The 18,162-nt window shown below is 39.3% G+C and overlaps 1 long non-coding RNA gene across 1 annotated transcript; it reads right to left on the bottom strand.

The window, feature by feature from the left end:
* Positions 1-6,894: 6,894 nt before the first annotated feature.
* LOC141277649 (uncharacterized) lies at positions 6,895-15,054 on the bottom strand. Its single transcript, XR_012329379.1, has 2 exons — positions 10,927-15,054; positions 6,895-7,879 (listed from the first exon to the last, which is right to left on the bottom strand). It is a non-coding gene; the product is annotated as an uncharacterized lncRNA (long non-coding RNA).
* Between the last annotated feature and the right edge of the window lie 3,108 nt (positions 15,055-18,162).

Raw genomic sequence — 18,162 nt, 5'->3', positions numbered from 1 at the left:
TTATACTATAGCTTTGCAAGGTGTTACTACTGGGGGGAAATGGGATCTCTGTATATTATTTCTTACAACTCCCTGTGAATCTACCACTATCTCACAATAAAAGTTTAATTGAAAATGAAGAGATAGACTGAGAAAAAATCCTCATGCCCAGGCCACACTTTAGAGTGGTTAAATAGAAATCTCTGGGGGTGGGACCAGGTATTAGTGTTTATTTTTAAGTTTTCCATGTAGTTTCAGTGTGAAGCCAAATTAAAGAGCCAGTTTTTTAGACACCTGTGTGGAGCATGTGGCATCAGTGTAGAGGTGGTGGAGAGCTTCAGGGCTTGTACATATCAACTTAGACCAGCTGTGTGGTCTTGGAAAAGCCATTTAATTTCATTTAACCTCAGGCTCTTCATTTGTAAAAACGGTGACTACCTGTCCTTACACTTCCCAGCATTTTTCTGAAGATCAAAGAGAGAATGTAGGTGAGTGTTTTATAAATTGTAAAGTGCAATATAAATGTTCTGATCAATGTACAGTGTGTGCTGTATATATGTGCAAGTGTGTTTTTAAATATGTACAGAATACCTACTGCATGCAGAAATCTTCATATTTATCTCATTTAATTTCATCAACAACCTGGCAATGTAGGAATTGTGATTCTGATTTTACAGAGAGGAGGAGCAAGAGGCTCATAGAGATAAATAGTAACACCCCTGGTGTTAGGAGTATAAGTAGATTGTAGTCCAGCAAAACTCCACTCACTGGCCATGGGTTTGCCCAACAGCAGCAGATGTCAAGTCATTTAGGTTTAAAGATAAGCCCCTACTTTCACTTCTAAGACACACAAACAAATAAAATTCCTGTAAGGGTAATTTCTGTTGAATTATCTGAGTAATAGTCTGAATTCTTCACTTCATTTGCCTATACAGATGAAGCTAGGTATAAGTGAGGAAAACAGAAAAACAATTGAGAATAAGAAAGCACCTGGTTTCCAAATGATTTATTCCCAGCATGAAGCCAGAAGAGAGGCCACCTGGGGTAAGAACGAGTTAGGGCTTGTGGTGTGCCATTAGCAAGTGTTAAATCCCTCTTTATGCCCTTGTTTGATTAGGAAGGAAGTTAAAAATGCCTTAAGTATGGAAAAGGTGATTCTGGCTGGCATCAGACTTCTACAAAATAAGTGCCAATGTAGAGGAGAGAAGGAAGCTCTCACCTTTTTATGTGCTTCTGTTATAAATTAAATTAATTACTGGAACATTTGTAAAAATAAAGTCTAAGAGGGATCAGTTCCAAATAGATCCGAGAACTGAGACAATTATATGTTAAAAAGTCCACATATGTAGCTGAAAATATCTTGGTCACTGGTATGCTTTTTGAATTAAGACAATTACTTTATTGACCAGCCATGTGTGTGCAAATAGAGACCAAGTAATTCAAGGTCTTCTACCTCCCAGATGGAGTTGGAACAAGGGATCAGCCTCAATGCTGGCCACCTGGCAACGTTTCTCTAATGATCTTCCAAGAATTTGGAGCTTTGCACGAACTAGCCACCATCTTTCCACCTCTGAATGATATTTTTCCATCCACTATAATCTCTGGTACAGATTCCCAAGTAAATTAGATCCTTAAAGTTTTAGCTCAGTGAATTGGCAGCAACTCATGGGATGAATTTTAAGAGATGGGGGAAGAGGAAGGTAAAGACATGAGGAGTCTATTTTTGCAGCTTATTCCTTTTCCTTTTTTCCTTTTGAAACCAAGAAGCAACCTTCCTACTGACCCAGGTCTTGGGGGAAGTGGCCGGATTCAGTCCTAACTTGAGGACATCTAAGACTTGAAGTAGTTGGACATGGAATTTTACCATTCTTGGTCTTATTTTCCTAAACTTGTGAGATGGTAATAAGAAACATGGTATGGAAAACCATTTGGCAATCTCGGGGATCTTCTTGGCATTGGCCTGGGTCACTGGGCATTGGGGTTTCTGGTGAGGCACCTGTCAGGACAGTATCTGCTTCTGTCTCCAATGGGTACTTCCCCTCTGCTCTTCTTTTTACCCTCTTCCTAGCTATCAGGGAACCCCTGGATTTTCTCACTGTCTCAATTCCTTTGCCATGCTGTTTCTTAGCAAGCAATTAGTAGCTTTCAATATTTAAAACTATTGAAAAATCAGATTAGATATAGGCTGTATATTTCCCTTTTATTATGTTAGAAATGCTAATATTGGTAATCGTAGTCATCTTTCACAAACTGCAGCTTTTCTCAGTTTCAAAGCACCATTGCACTTCACCTGTGGCATTTGATACTTATAAGTAGCCTAGAAGAAAGTGTGGGGGAGTGGGTGTTGAACAGTATTCTCATTTTATAGATGAGAAAAGTGAGGCTCCAAGATACATTGAATTTAATTATTGTGCACATAGCACTGTGTCTGCTGCGCTGGGGGGACATAAGGGACATACCATTCCCCATGCAAAGCATAGTAAAACCTAAGAGGGCAGACAATCACCATTCGCTGAGCATCTGACTTTAATTCAATACAGTAAACTGAACTGAGCACCCACCTGGTCCAGGCTCTGTTCTAGCCCGTGAGGGTGGGTGGGTGGGACAGATGGAGTAGCCTTGCTGTCAAGTTATTTATGGTTTGTCGGGGTAGGGTTGTCAGATTTAGCAAATAATGATAATGATACCCAGTTAAATTGGAATTTCAATAAATAAGAAGTAATTTTCAGTATAAACATGTCCCATCCAATTTTATCTGGCAGTATTTTACATGGAGGAAAGTAGACTAAAAGTCTGAAACTATTGTGACAAATAGTGGGTATTCTGGGAGGATTTCCTGGAATAAGTAACAGTTGAGTTGGGTCTTGAAGGCAGTAGAGGCCATAGAAAATGTAGTCAAAGGAGGCACAATAGAGTCCAGCGAGCTTAGGGAATGGGGTTATTTATCATTTTGGTCTCAGTTTCCTCATCCGTAAAATGGGGGTAATAATAGCATGCCTGTTGTAGGATTTTTGTGAGGATAAAATGAGTTTATATGTGTGAGGCACTTAGGAAAGTGCCTGGCACAGAGTAAGCACTATGTATGTATCTCCTCCAGTGAGAGGTGACAGTGAAATTAACTAAGGAAGGGAAAAGCTGAGGAAGAGGAAGGGATTTTCCAGAGGGTCACGTTACTGGACTCAACTGACCGGGGGAGCAGAGGAGTGAGGCAGAAGGTGGAGGGGAAGAGAAGTGACACACATTCCTAACAGGGGTGAGTGGGAAAAGCTGGAGCCTGGCAAGAGGTGAAGAGGAGCTGGTTTGGGGGAAAGTGACCAATTCCATTGGCACCTGAGTTTGGGGTGCCCGCTCCAGGTGGAGAGATGTGGCTGGAATCAGGAAAGAAAGCAGGGCCGGGGGTAGAGGTTTGGGAGGCTTAAGATTGGAGGTGAGGAAAGCCAGGGCATGAATGAAATCACCCAAGGACTGAATGAGAAGTGAATAAGAATGCTAAAGTCCTACCTTGCCAATGTTCTGCTTGCAACTCATAGCTATTCTTAGTATTTAATGTAGTTTACACTCAGTAAGGCAGTTTCATAAAAAACAAGGCAACCATGGAGGTCCCCCAAAGTTATAGACCTGCACTTATGGATGTGTGGACATGGGCCGTCTCTGAAAGGCAGGCTCTGATGAGAACTAAGAGACCTGGAAATGGTGGGAGGAAAACTTACTTTTTAATTTATATCCTTTTATGCCCTTTTATTTTTCCTCCAAGTAAAAGTGCTATTTGAATGAAATTTATTTTTAAGAAAAGGAGAAAACACTAGAAATTTTGGTAACATAGTGTAAGAGCCTGAAAAAAGTGCTCTCATTTACATTTCATTCTTTCTTTAGTCATCTTGGAGTGGGTTTTGTGGAGATCTATGGTTTTGGTCACTTTCACCCTTAGAAACAAAGATTTATGCCTCAGGATGTGTCATGCCTTGGGTGTGTCCATACAGTCTTAGCTTAAGGAGAAAATATTGTTCTAACCATTGCACACATTTTTCATTTCTCTCAGTGCCTGCTGTCTACATCAGTCTCTCTGTAGACTTGGATTGTGGGGACCAATAGTGAACACTGTATTAAAATTCATTTGACACCTGTTTGAGACTGGCCCAAAGTGCCAGCCCAAGGTCCTGGTCCCCAGGAAGTGCACAGGGGTGAGTCACTTTGGGAACCTTGGACTTTCCCAAGTCTGGTAATGGACATAGGAGAAACAGATGAGAAGGAAAAATTTGCCTTTCTCCTGTAGTTACTGCTGAAGTGTTCCAAGCAAGAAATAGATAAGGAAAGGTCATGAACAACTGGGGAACTGAAACATAAATGACCTGGTCAGATGATTTTTAGATGAAAAAACAGGCTCTGGGTTGGGAAGCAGCTTGCCCAAGGACACATGACTGGCAAATGGAGGAGCTGGGACCATTGTGAGATTCCCCAGGGTCTGGTCCTGCACTCTCTCTACAGCATTGGAGATTCTGGTGCAGCTATATGCAGCTTGGCACATCCAAAGCCTTTGCACTGCTTTCTAATCCTTTAAGAATCACTTAAGCAACAGATTTGTCTGCAAGTTCAAGTGACCTGACAGGAGTGCACTCTTTGCAGGAACAATGTGATTGTGCTCCCTCTGCGGAGAGCAGGAATGAGTCACCTCCAGTAACAGCCAAGCCAGTTTCTCTCACAATACTGGGGGAAAAGACTCCACACATCAAAACCATATCTTCAGAAGACAGTGTGGTGGTGCTCTGGCCTGAGTTCCCAGGCACCCTCTTTGGGTCCCAGCTTTTCCATCAGTGTTAGGGAGCTCACATGGCCAATTGTATCTCACCAAGAGGTGTGATGGCATTAAACACACTTCCCACAAATGGCATAGGCTCACAGCTAGATCAAGAACAAGCCAAGCCTTCTTGGTGAAGATGGGTAAAGCAGGAAGAAGGTCATGGCAGAGAATAATAAGTCATTTAGCAAAACATTCCTCTTCTTCGATAGGATTTTTAGCTGGACACATGGCTGCCCAGTTGGAGCCTGCATTTACCAGCCTCCTTTGCAGCTAAGTGTGGTGTGGCCATGGAACTAAATTCAGGCCAATGAGGTGTGAATGGAAATGCTGTGTGCAACTTCTGGGTCATCTTCAGTTTAAAAGAAGATGTTCTGGAATAGCTTTCCCTTTCCTCTTTCCTTGAGCCAGAACGTGAATGTGCTGTGACCTAGCCTTGACCATGCAGACAAGAATAATGCCCTTGATGATGGCAGAGCAATAGGATGGAAGGAACCTGGATTCCTGAAGGGTTACATGGAGGGAAACCACTCACTAATCTAGACCGCAGGGCCATCAGTGACAGAAAAACAAATCTCCATCTCCTTTCAACTACAATATTTTGGGGGTCTTTTGGATATAGAAGCTTATCCTTTACTTTGACTTCAATGGGCAGAGCATAATAGGAAGTGAGTGATATTTTGAGCAAAACCCCTTTTGGAAAATTACTGGATTGGGCACAGAGTTTCTCTGTAGAACTATTCCCCATCTCTTTTCCTTTTCTGACAGTTTCCTAATTGAGCAAATCAGCTTTCTCCTATGACCCTTATAATAATCCTGTGAACAGGGTTTTCTTCCATTTTATAGTTGAGGAAACTGAGACTCAGAATGGGGAGGTAATTTCCCCAAGATCACACAATTAATAAATGATAGGAATATGATATAAACTCAGGTCTCTGTGATTCCACAGTCCAGGCTCTCTCCTCTGTGGGATGCCGCCCCTCCCAATAAGCCAGAATGTGTTTCTGAATATAGTTGCACACTATGTCTTGGTGGTTTTAAAGGCTTAAGATCATAAGTAGAAGGAGCTTGGTTGTTTCATTGAGGTAGAGGCTGGCAGGAAGCTGTAATTTCAGGAAGTACCCAAGTTGTAAATTACCAGTGCTCTGACAGTTCATTTACATTCCTGTTCTATGGAAATCAGACCATGTTTTTCCATAGAATCAATGTGATTCATGGTGACACACGCCCAGGCTAGCTCCCAGATACCTCTATCACTCATAGCCTAGGTCTGGGTCTAGGGAGCAAGGAAAGAGAGTCATGGTAGGGATAATGATTCTCCAATGACCAGATGCCTCAGGCCCGTTCTGCCCTATGCTTCTGGCCTGCCTTGCCTCCACACTGCCACTTCCCCTATATTTCAACTGAATCTCCCAACTCCTTAGTCTAGCTCATTTCATGTAGGAATAAATAAGAAAGCAACGTGGTTGATCAAATTTACACTAACATGATTGTTATCTAAGAAAATCTTATGCCATTCAGTATGGTAGACTTAGAAAAATTTGCTTTCAATTTAGTGTATTTAATTACAGTGCTATTGTGGTCTACAAACATACTTGGACCAGGCCGGGGAATTGTTATTTTATTGATCACTTTTAATTCTTGCAAACAGACTAAGCTTCATATGGAAAGGTATAGGTAGTATCTTAAAGCAGAGTGAGGTGGGGAATCAATTTCAGAGGGCAATCAGATATATAGCTACCTGGTACAATTGCTAGAAGACTGGATGGCATTCATGGAGTTTGGAAAGCAAACGAATTATCTGGGAACACAAGAGCTCTGTGGTAAGTCTTCTTTGTTCCATATCAGTCAGAATTTGGTTCAGGAGACAGAATTCATCCTGAATATATTTTTTTAGCAGGAAGAGATTTTAATGCATGAAATCTTACCAACTTTTGCTTACCAAAATGGTGGTGAGTGTTGGCACAACTGGCTCTGGTTCTGGGCCTCTGGGTATGCAGAACACTACAGAAGTGACCCACTAGGAAAACACCCATCTCTTATGCCGAGGACCAGCCCCAGCGGTACAGGATTGCCTGAGGGGAAGACGGAGTCGGCGTGGACAGAACTCAAGACACCTCTTCTTGGATGCAAGGATCTGACATTTTATTAGCAAAAAACTGCAGTATTTATAATTCTACAGTTCCTTATTCTTATTTTTCATAACATCATTTAACCTTTCACAACCTTTTGTTCTTGAGTCAAAAATCTTGCACAGGCAATAACACATTAACCACCTTAACAAAAATACCCGCTGACATAAGCGGCTCACACAATGGTTTCATTAATGTTTTCCCCACACAGTCTCCTGTGGTTGAGCATATCCTGGTCACAGTTTCGATGGTCTCTTTGTGCTTCGATAAAATTAGGCACAATCCCTTTGGTTTTTCACATCTCGGTGATTTTGTGACTCACGTAAGCTGTTTTCTTCATAGGTCAGTACCAAGCAGTCCAAGTCCCACCAGGTGCTCCATGTTCTGCTTTCACAGGCCTGCCGTTCCACTTCCAGATCGTATCTCTTCCTGTTGTTGGCCATCTCGGAGGACACTGTACTGCCTAACTTATTCTTAAAATATCCATAATAAATCAATTAAGCTTTATATCTATTTCTTTGCATAGCTTTATCTGTATCTTTAAAATTTACATATCCCATGATCATTTTAATTCTAGCTATTTCCCACATAACCCAATATAGTTTCTTATATACCCAATCTACTAAAAATCTTCCCCACACCAAAACCAAATGTTTCCTTACCCATCAGTAATTCCCCACAATATAATTTATTGCACAGCAAAAACACCACAAAGAGCATTATTTTACAACCAGGGAATTGCTTGGGGGAATCTTGAGGGGAATCACCTCCTGGGAAGCTTTGCTCTCCCATTTTGTACCTTCCAGTACTAGCTTTGCTCAGTACTGTCGGCCTTGGCTTTGCACAGGCCTCTTGGTACATTCAGAGCTGGGTCCCGACATCTCCCCCTTTTTTATTTTTTTATAAAGGGTATGCAATTCCAATTTGGTGTGATAAACGCTCTTTAAGGCGGTCTGGATCAATCTGACAAAGACTGGAAAACAAATTAAAAACAAAATTACTACAATGCCAGCTGCTCCATAATTTATCAACATGTGGGTAAAGGAATTCCCTTGGAAAAAATTTCTCATATTTTGAAACATTTCTTCTGCAATTTTGGATGGATTAATGTTTAACTGAAAGGAAGCAATATCATGTATTTGTTGATGCAATTTGTTTAAATCTATTCCTATATCACTGGAATTCCAGACATTTAAAATATGCATTTGTATCTTCTCCCAGGTATATTCTGATTCATTTACTATTAACGGTGTTACACAAACCCAAGAAAACTTTACATGACAAGTAAGAGATAATCTTATTTTTAGAGCTGTTAGCTCTTGGCCTACATGCAAAACTGCTTCCTCTAATGCATCAACCTTATTTTCTAATTTCCTATCTATAGCTTCTTGAATTGCTAAGGCTAAGGATATATTTTTAGACAAATCATTAATATATTGAGCGGTTTGTACTTCCTTAACTAATGTATACGTTGCTAAGGAAAAAGAACTTACAATCCCTATTAAAGCAGATATTCCTAAAATTAAAGTAGCAACAAATCTTTTAGGCCTCATTAATTCATTAACCCTTTTAATAACTTCTACACCTTTATCACTATACCAAGATTCTTCTAAAGTAACTGGCAACATAATATAAGCAGGTTTTTTCAATAACATAATAATTTGAACTTTCATATTGGGTATTATACAGGTGGTCAACATACATTCTGTACATAACACATAAAATCTATGATATTTTCGTACAATCTGCAAATTATCAGACTTATTAGTTAACAATAAAACATATGGAGACATAACACAAGTTTGTACATAATATACATTTTCCTTAACATTTGGTCTCTTCAATGTCACATTTCCTACAGCTAATAATAATCTCCATAATTGAGGTTGTATATAAACATTATTTTTATGATTAAAGGTATACATAGGTGCTATCCAACCAAAACTATTCCATCTATTAATTCTTAAAGGAGAAGGAATTAAAGAGTCCTTCCAGTTATATCGTATTACATGTTGTAAATACTGTCTATAATCACTATCAGGCCTATCCATACTCCAATCAGAAACATAATATTTACTCCCAGGAATAATAATTTTAGCTTCCTTATTATGCATGCAATAAACCCAGGATGGGAACCCAACATTAATATCTATCCCTCTCCATTCATCTATTGCTTTATCTGGTATAATATCACAATCAGGATATTTAAATGGATGGATTTTTGATTCTCCTCTAGTACCTGAATCTACAAACTTTCCTATTAAAGACCATAAATGTCTGGTGGTTTTATCTCTACCTGAAGGCTCCTTAGAAGAATCTGTTAATAAGCCAATATCACTTACTGGCAAACATCCATTTTTTCCTTTATCTAAGCTATATTTCTTTACATAAAAACAAATTGGTGGAAGATTAGTTTGCCCTTTAAACGTATAATTTCTATTTATTACAAATTGCCCATAATTTTGTATTCCCTTTATACCATCTGTCAATTCTGATAAAGATGAAGACACTGTAACAGCAGAATCCTTCCAAGTAACAACATGTAATATAGGCGGATCAGGAAAATAAGCCCAATAGGTTGTATTAGCACTTACCTGAACTGAAAGCAAGGTCAAAAGAGCCATAAAAAAATTACAGGTAGTAAGCGGTAAGCCTTGAGTATTTACCACAGCCTCAGCATTGTTACACAGCCTTTTAATAGCCCCCCAGGTGACTTCGGGGGCATCTAAGGTGGACGCAGCATATCGGCGCTTGCTTCCTCTCTGACTCCTTTTATTAAATGATAAAGCTTTAGACCCTAAGGACAGAGAGGAAGTTTGAACTTCCTTGTTACATTTTTCAAGAGAAAGCTGCTGAAGCGGGGAAATTAGTTGTTTCACAGGCTCTATGTCTGGTTTCACTTTCTTTGACATTTGATTTGACATTTTGTTCGTCAGCAGAATTTCCTGTTATTCGCTGCGTTAAGTTCCCCGCCACGGGATGTCTCACTAGACGATCTGGTATCCAAACAGGTGAATCAAAATTCTGAGGAAACACACAAGCATATCCTCTACCACTTGTTAATAATTTTAAAGGCAAAGGATCCCAATGTACTTCTTCATCAAAATCTCCTTCATATAACACAGGAAAACATGCAGCAAAAGCATAATCATCCTCCTCACCTTGTATCCTTTTAAATTTTTTGTATAAAGATTGTAATTTATTAAAAGATGGAGGTGGTGGAGGACCCCTAGCATATTTATTAATTTTAAACTTTGATTTTAAGGAAGTATGATTCTGAGAAGTTGGCATAGAAAACGGAACTTTCAAAGTTTCTTTTTTAATCAATTTAGCTTCCTCAATAGTAGGAAGTATTTGTAAAGATTCATGTTTTTTCCTTTCATAATCAAAGGCTGCAGCATCTAAATCATCTTCATCTGCCCTAGGTAATTTATCATCAAAAGGCGAATCGGCAAAAACATTCGATTTCTCAGGTTTTGAGTCATCCTCAACCTCTGAATCATTGTCCTTAGTAACACAATTTTTTAAAAGCTGCAGCTAAAACTTCACCCTCATCGGGCGGAGGTTTCGGAGGAAGCAATGGAGTACTTTCATCAATATTGGGAGGGTATTGATAAGGTTTTTTTTTGACCCTCAGGCAGGGGAGCAATACTTTCCCTAATTAAATTCCACAAAGCAAAAGTGTCTACAGGAACTTTTTCAGGCCCAAAATGAGTATAATATACCTGCAAAGTTTGTCCTACCTTCTGCCAGGTCTCTAGATTTACCGAACCCTGTTCAGGAAACCAAGGGCATTGTTCTTGCACAAACTGAAAAAATTGAGTTAACTGTTTGCTAGTAACCTTAATACCTCGTCCATGCAGCATATGCTTAATAATATCAATAAATAATAGTCTCTCTTTAGACTCAGCATGTCCCATATTAGTACCTATTACTCACCTTCACTTGCCAGTTCTCCTTTAACTGGGGGTCTGCAGCACCTTATGGTGAGACTCCTATCCGTCCGAATATTATACTTACCCCTTCAGGTCCCTGTTCGGGCGCCACTTGCCGAGGACCAGCCCCAGCGGTACAGGATTGCCTGAGGGGAAGACGGAGTCGGCGTGGACAGAACTCAAGACACCTCTTCTTGGATGCAAGGATCTGACATTTTATTAGCAAAAAACTGCAGTATTTATAATTCTACAGTTCCTTATTCTTATTTTTCATAACATCATTTAACCTTTCACAACCTTTTGTTCTTGAGTCAAAAATCTTGCACAGGCAATAACACATTAACCACCTTAACAAAAATACCCGCTGACATAAGCGGCTCACACAATGGTTTCATTAATGTTTTCCCCACACAGTCTCCTGTGGTTGAGCATATCCTGGTCACAGTTTCGATGGTCTCTTTGTGCTTCGATAAAATTAGGCACAATCCCTTTGGTTTTTCACATCTCGGTGATTTTGTGACTCACGTAAGCTGTTTTCTTCATAGGTCAGTACCAAGCAGTCCAAGTCCCACCAGGTGCTCCATGTTCTGCTTTCACAGGCCTGCCGTTCCACTTCCAGATCGTATCTCTTCCTGTTGTTGGCCATCTCGGAGGACACTGTACTGCCTAACTTATTCTTAAAATATCCATAATAAATCAATTAAGCTTTATATCTATTTCTTTGCATAGCTTTATCTGTATCTTTAAAATTTACATATCCCATGATCATTTTAATTCTAGCTATTTCCCACATAACCCAATATAGTTTCTTATATACCCAATCTACTAAAAATCTTCCCCACACCAAAACCAAATGTTTCCTTACCCATCAGTAATTCCCCACAATATAATTTATTGCACAGCAAAAACACCACAAAGAGCATTATTTTACAACCAGGGAATTGCTTGGGGGAATCTTGAGGGGAATCACCTCCTGGGAAGCTTTGCTCTCCCATTTTGTACCTTCCAGTACTAGCTTTGCTCAGTACTGTCGGCCTTGGCTTTGCACAGGCCTCTTGGTACATTCAGAGCTGGGTCCCGACATCTCCCCCTTTTTTATTTTTTTATAAAGGGTATGCAATTCCAATTTGGTGTGATAAACGCTCTTTAAGGCGGTCTGGATCAATCTGACAAAGACTGGAAAACAAATTAAAAACAAAATTACTACAATGCCAGCTGCTCCATAATTTATCAACATGTGGGTAAAGGAATTCCCTTGGAAAAAATTTCTCATATTTTGAAACATTTCTTCTGCAATTTTGGATGGATTAATGTTTAACTGAAAGGAAGCAATATCATGTATTTGTTGATGCAATTTGTTTAAATCTATTCCTATATCACTGGAATTCCAGACATTTAAAATATGCATTTGTATCTTCTCCCAGGTATATTCTGATTCATTTACTATTAACGGTGTTACACAAACCCAAGAAAACTTTACATGACAAGTAAGAGATAATCTTATTTTTAGAGCTGTTAGCTCTTGGCCTACATGCAAAACTGCTTCCTCTAATGCATCAACCTTATTTTCTAATTTCCTATCTATAGCTTCTTGAATTGCTAAGGCTAAGGATATATTTTTAGACAAATCATTAATATATTGAGCGGTTTGTACTTCCTTAACTAATGTATACGTTGCTAAGGAAAAAGAACTTACAATCCCTATTAAAGCAGATATTCCTAAAATTAAAGTAGCAACAAATCTTTTAGGCCTCATTAATTCATTAACCCTTTTAATAACTTCTACACCTTTATCACTATACCAAGATTCTTCTAAAGTAACTGGCAACATAATATAAGCAGGTTTTTTCAATAACATAATAATTTGAACTTTCATATTGGGTATTATACAGGTGGTCAACATACATTCTGTACATAACACATAAAATCTATGATATTTTCGTACAATCTGCAAATTATCAGACTTATTAGTTAACAATAAAACATATGGAGACATAACACAAGTTTGTACATAATATACATTTTCCTTAACATTTGGTCTCTTCAATGTCACATTTCCTACAGCTAATAATAATCTCCATAATTGAGGTTGTATATAAACATTATTTTTATGATTAAAGGTATACATAGGTGCTATCCAACCAAAACTATTCCATCTATTAATTCTTAAAGGAGAAGGAATTAAAGAGTCCTTCCAGTTATATCGTATTACATGTTGTAAATACTGTCTATAATCACTATCAGGCCTATCCATACTCCAATCAGAAACATAATATTTACTCCCAGAAATAATAATTTTGGCTTCCGTATTATGCATGCAATAGACCCAAGATGGGAACCCAACATTAATATCTATCCCTCTCCATTCATCTATTGCTTTATCTGGTTTAATATCACAATCAGGATATTTAGATGGATGGATTTTTGATTCTCCTCTAGTACCTGAATCTACAAACTTTCCTATTAAAGACCATAAATGTCTGGTGGTTTTATCTTTGCCTGAAGGCTCCTTAGAAGAATCTGTTAATAAGCCAATATCACTTACTGGCAAACATCCATTTTTTCCTTTATCTAAGCTATATTTCTTTACATAAAAACAAATTGGTGGAAGATTAGTTTGCCCTTTAAACGTATAATTTCTATTTATTACAAATTGCCCATAATTTTGTATCCCCTTTATACCATCTGTCAATTCTGATAAAGATGAAGACACTGTAACAGCAGAATCCTTCCAAGTAACAGCATGTAATATAGGCGGATCAGGAAAATAAGCCCAATAGGTTGTATTAGCACTTACCTGAACTGAAAGCAAGGTCAAAAGAGCCATAAAAAAATTACAGGTAGTAAGCGGTAAGCCTTGAGTATTTACCACAGCCTCAGCATTGTTACACAGCCTTTTAATAGCCCCCCAGGTGACTTCGGGGGCATCTAAGGTGGACGCAGCATATCGGCGCTTGCTTCCTCTCTGACTCCTTTTATTAAATGATAAAGCTTTAGACCCTAAGGACAGAGAGGAAGTTTGAACTTCCTTGTTACATTTTTCAAGAGAAAGCTGCTGAAGCGGGGAAATTAGTTGTTTCACAGGCTCTATGTCTGGTTTCACTTTCTTTGACATTTGATTTGACATTTTGTTCGTCAGCAGAATTTCCTGTTATTCGCTGCGTTAAGTTCCCCGCCACGGGATGTCTCACTAGACGATCTGGTATCCAAACAGGTGAATCAAAATTCTGAGGAAACACACAAGCATATCCTCTACCACTTGTTAATAATTTTAAAGGCAAAGGATCCCAATGTACTTCTTCATCAAAATCTCCTTCATATAACACAGGAAAACATGCAGCAAAAGCATAATCATCCTCCTCACCTTGTATCCTTTTAAATTTTTTGTATAAAGATTGTAATTTATTAAAAGATGGAGGTGGTGGAGGACCCCTAGCATATTTATTAATTTTAAACTTTGATTTTAAGGAAGTATGATTCTGAGAAGTTGGCATAGAAAACGGAACTTTCAAAGTTTCTTTTTTAATCAATTTAGCTTCCTCAATAGTAGGAAGTATTTGTAAAGATTCATGTTTTTTCCTTTCATAATCAAAGGCTGCAGCATCTAAATCATCTTCATCTGCCCTAGGTAATTTATCATCAAAAGGCGAATCGGCAAAAACATTCGATTTCTCAGGTTTTGAGTCATCCTCAACCTCTGAATCATTGTCCTTAGTAACACAATTTTTTAAAAGCTGCAGCTAAAACTTCACCCTCATCGGGCGGAGGTTTCGGAGGAAGCAATGGAGTACTTTCATCAATATTGGGAGGGTATTGATAAGGTTTTTTTTGACCCTCAGGCAGGGGAGCAATACTTTCCCTAATTAAATTCCACAAAGCAAAAGTGTCTACAGGAACTTTTTCAGGCCCAAAATGAGTATAATATACCTGCAAAGTTTGTCCTACCTTCTGCCAGGTCTCTAGATTTACCGAACCCTGTTCAGGAAACCAAGGGCATTGTTCTTGCACAAACTGAAAAAATTGAGTTAACTGTTTGCTAGTAACCTTAATACCTCGTCCATGCAGCATATGCTTAATAATATCAATAAATAATAGTCTCTCTTTAGACTCAGCATGTCCCATATTAGTACCTATTACTCACCTTCACTTGCCAGTTCTCCTTTAACTGGGGGTCTGCAGCACCTTATGGTGAGACTCCTATCCGTCCGAATATTATACTTACCCCTTCAGGTCCCTGTTCGGGCGCCACTTGCCGAGGACCAGCCCCAGCGGTACAGGATTGCCTGAGGGGAAGACGGAGTCGGCGTGGACAGAACTCAAGACACCTCTTCTTGGATGCAAGGATCTGACATTTTATTAGCAAAAAACTGCAGTATTTATAATTCTACAGTTCCTTATTCTTATTTTTCATAACATCATTTAACCTTTCACAACCTTTTGTTCTTGAGTCAAAAATCTTGCACAGGCAATAACACATTAACCACCTTAACAAAAATACCCGCTGACATAAGCGGCTCACACAATGGTTTCATTAATGTTTTCCCCACACAGTCTCCTGTGGTTGAGCATATCCTGGTCACAGTTTCGATGGTCTCTTTGTGCTTCGATAAAATTAGGCACAATCCCTTTGGTTTTTCACATCTCGGTGATTTTGTGACTCACGTAAGCTGTTTTCTTCATAGGTCAGTACCAAGCGGTCCAAGTCCCACCAGGTGCTCCATGTTCTGCTTTCACAGGCCTGCCGTTCCACTTCCAGATCGTATCTCTTCCTGTTGTTGGCCATCTCGGAGGACACTGTACTGCCTAACTTATTCTTAAAATATCCATAATAAATCAATTAAGCTTTATATCTATTTCTTTGCATAGCTTTATCTGTATCTTTAAAATTTACATATCCCATGATCATTTTAATTCTAGCTATTTCCCACATAACCCAATATAGTTTCTTATATACCCAATCTACTAAAAATCTTCCCCACACCAAAACCAAATGTTTCCTTACCCATCAGTAATTCCCCACAATATAATTTATTGCACAGCAAAAACACCACAAAGAGCATTATTTTACAACCAGGGAATTGCTTGGGGGAATCTTGAGGGGAATCACCTCCTGGGAAGCTTTGCTCTCCCATTTTGTACCTTCCAGTACTAGCTTTGCTCAGTACTGTCGGCCTTGGCTTTGCACAGGCCTCTTGGTACATTCAGAGCTGGGTCCCGACACTCTTAGGCCACTATTGAGACTATTGAGTTCAAGAACCCATCACTGTAGCTTTGACCTTGGAAAAGGAAGTGGGAATCATGAAGCTGCGGCCACTGTATCAAGGCCAGTGCCAGTGCCACACCTACCTTTGACACACAGGAAGCTGAACAGGCGCTGGTGTCTGCTGCAGAAAAGTCTGCCATCTTCATGGTCATGCTTATCTTATTTTTTACCTCACCAAACTCAGACAAGCATATCTAGTTGCATGCAAACAAAATTTGCATCCAGAACCTGCAGAGGAGTGCGGGAAGTGTAGTTTTAGCTTTCTAACCTCTGCCATACAGCAAGGCCCTCTAGATCTACCCTGTCCAATAGAATTCTCTGTGATGAGGGAAATGTTCTCTCTCTGCACGGCCCAGTACAGTAGTCTCTACCCAGATGTGGCATCTGAATACTTGAAATGTGGCTAGCACAACTGAGGGAGTACATTTTTAAATTTTATTTAAATTAAATTAATTATTTAATTTTGAATCTCCACCTATGGCTAGTAGCTAAGGTATTGATTAGTGTAACTCCAGAAGGAGGGCGGAAGGGAGGTTGAATGAGCCAACCCACAGTATCCTTAACACTGATTATAATCCTTGCAAATCACTGTGGAGGATAACCCTCATGGCCTCTATTTCTGCACCTGTAAAATGAGGATAACTACTTCCAAGGGTAATGTTACAATAAAGTAGCTGGGAAACAGTTTATGATTAGCAATACATTCAGGACCATGAATACCAGAGGGCTGGGATTAGGATGTAGTAGGAAAGATTATCCCAGAGGGTATTTCACTTTATCCCAGATAAATTCACTTGAAACTACGGTCTGGCACAGTACCCTTAACAACTCAAGGGCTTTACAAAGTGTACTTTTCCAAGGAGAAAGATGCTGATATGTGCTTGGCTGAACTTGGCTTCTCCAGTCCAGACCTCTCTCCTGAACTCCATATCCACATATCTATTTACTGAATGGCTTCACCTGGATGCCCAGCAGTCACCACAAATGCAACACATTTATCCATCCACCCATCTGTTTGGCCATTTGTCTGTCCATCCATATATCCATCCATTCATCCAAACATTCATCCAAACGCACAAACATGTATTATATGCTATAATATGCCAGGTAATGAGCTAGGCACTTGGGGTGTAGTGTTGAACAAAATATAATACTTCTCTCTCGGAGCTTACAGCTTAACAGGAAAGACAGAAAAGTAACAGACAGTCGGGTAAGTAGAAGTGTAGGGTGCAATGGGAGAACCTTGGAGGAGCATCAGCCCTTTACCTGGAGGGCCCAGGTTGGGTCAGAGAAGGCTTCCTGGAGGATCATAAGAGTTAGTCAAAATAGAGAGATGTTAAAAAAAAAAAAGAAGGGCTCAAACTTTCATTGCTGGCTTTGAAGATGTAGGAAGGGGGCCACAAGTCAAGGAATGTAGTAACCTCTAGAAGCTGGGAATGGTTCTCAGCACTTGGGGAATGGGTGAATATTGGTCCACAGAACCTGTAAGATAATAACGTTTGTTTTGTTTTGTTACTACATTGGGGGTAATTTGTTGGGGAAGCATAACAACTGAATACAGGCCCTCACATGCATGGTTGGTAGGCACATCAGTCAGGGTCCAGTCAGGAGCTTAAATCACACTAGCGATTTGAACAAATTTATTATAAAGAATTATCAACTAGTAAAAGGTGATTAACAAATAAAAAGAGTAAGAGAACTCTAAGGAATATAGGAATAGAAACTGTAGGGAGCAGCTACTACCTCTAAGGCTGAGAGAAAGTATCAAAGAAGGAGTAAACTTGGCCAGATGATTTTAAGGAGGTCTTGAAAGGAGGGGAATTGATTGGGATGGTTTAGAGTTTATGGCATAATAGGTTTGGATTGGTGCATGAAACAAAGCAAAGATCTTGAAGCAAGCCTTGATAAGCAAAGATCTTGAAGCAAGCATTGATAAGAAATTATTAGTCCTGGTGAGTAAATAATTTTAGTTGTTTTGCATTTTAATCTTCCAGGAGTAAAGCATTTCCTGGAACAAAAGCTAAATTATTTTTGCTTGTTCTCAGTGTTGCTTAGCAT

This window comes from Tursiops truncatus, chromosome X (genome assembly GCF_011762595.2).
Source record: "Tursiops truncatus isolate mTurTru1 chromosome X, mTurTru1.mat.Y, whole genome shotgun sequence".
NCBI lineage: Eukaryota > Metazoa > Chordata > Mammalia > Artiodactyla > Delphinidae > Tursiops > Tursiops truncatus.
The sequence above is the reverse complement of the archived record's forward strand: the minus strand, read 5'-3'. Positions and strand labels throughout refer to the sequence as shown.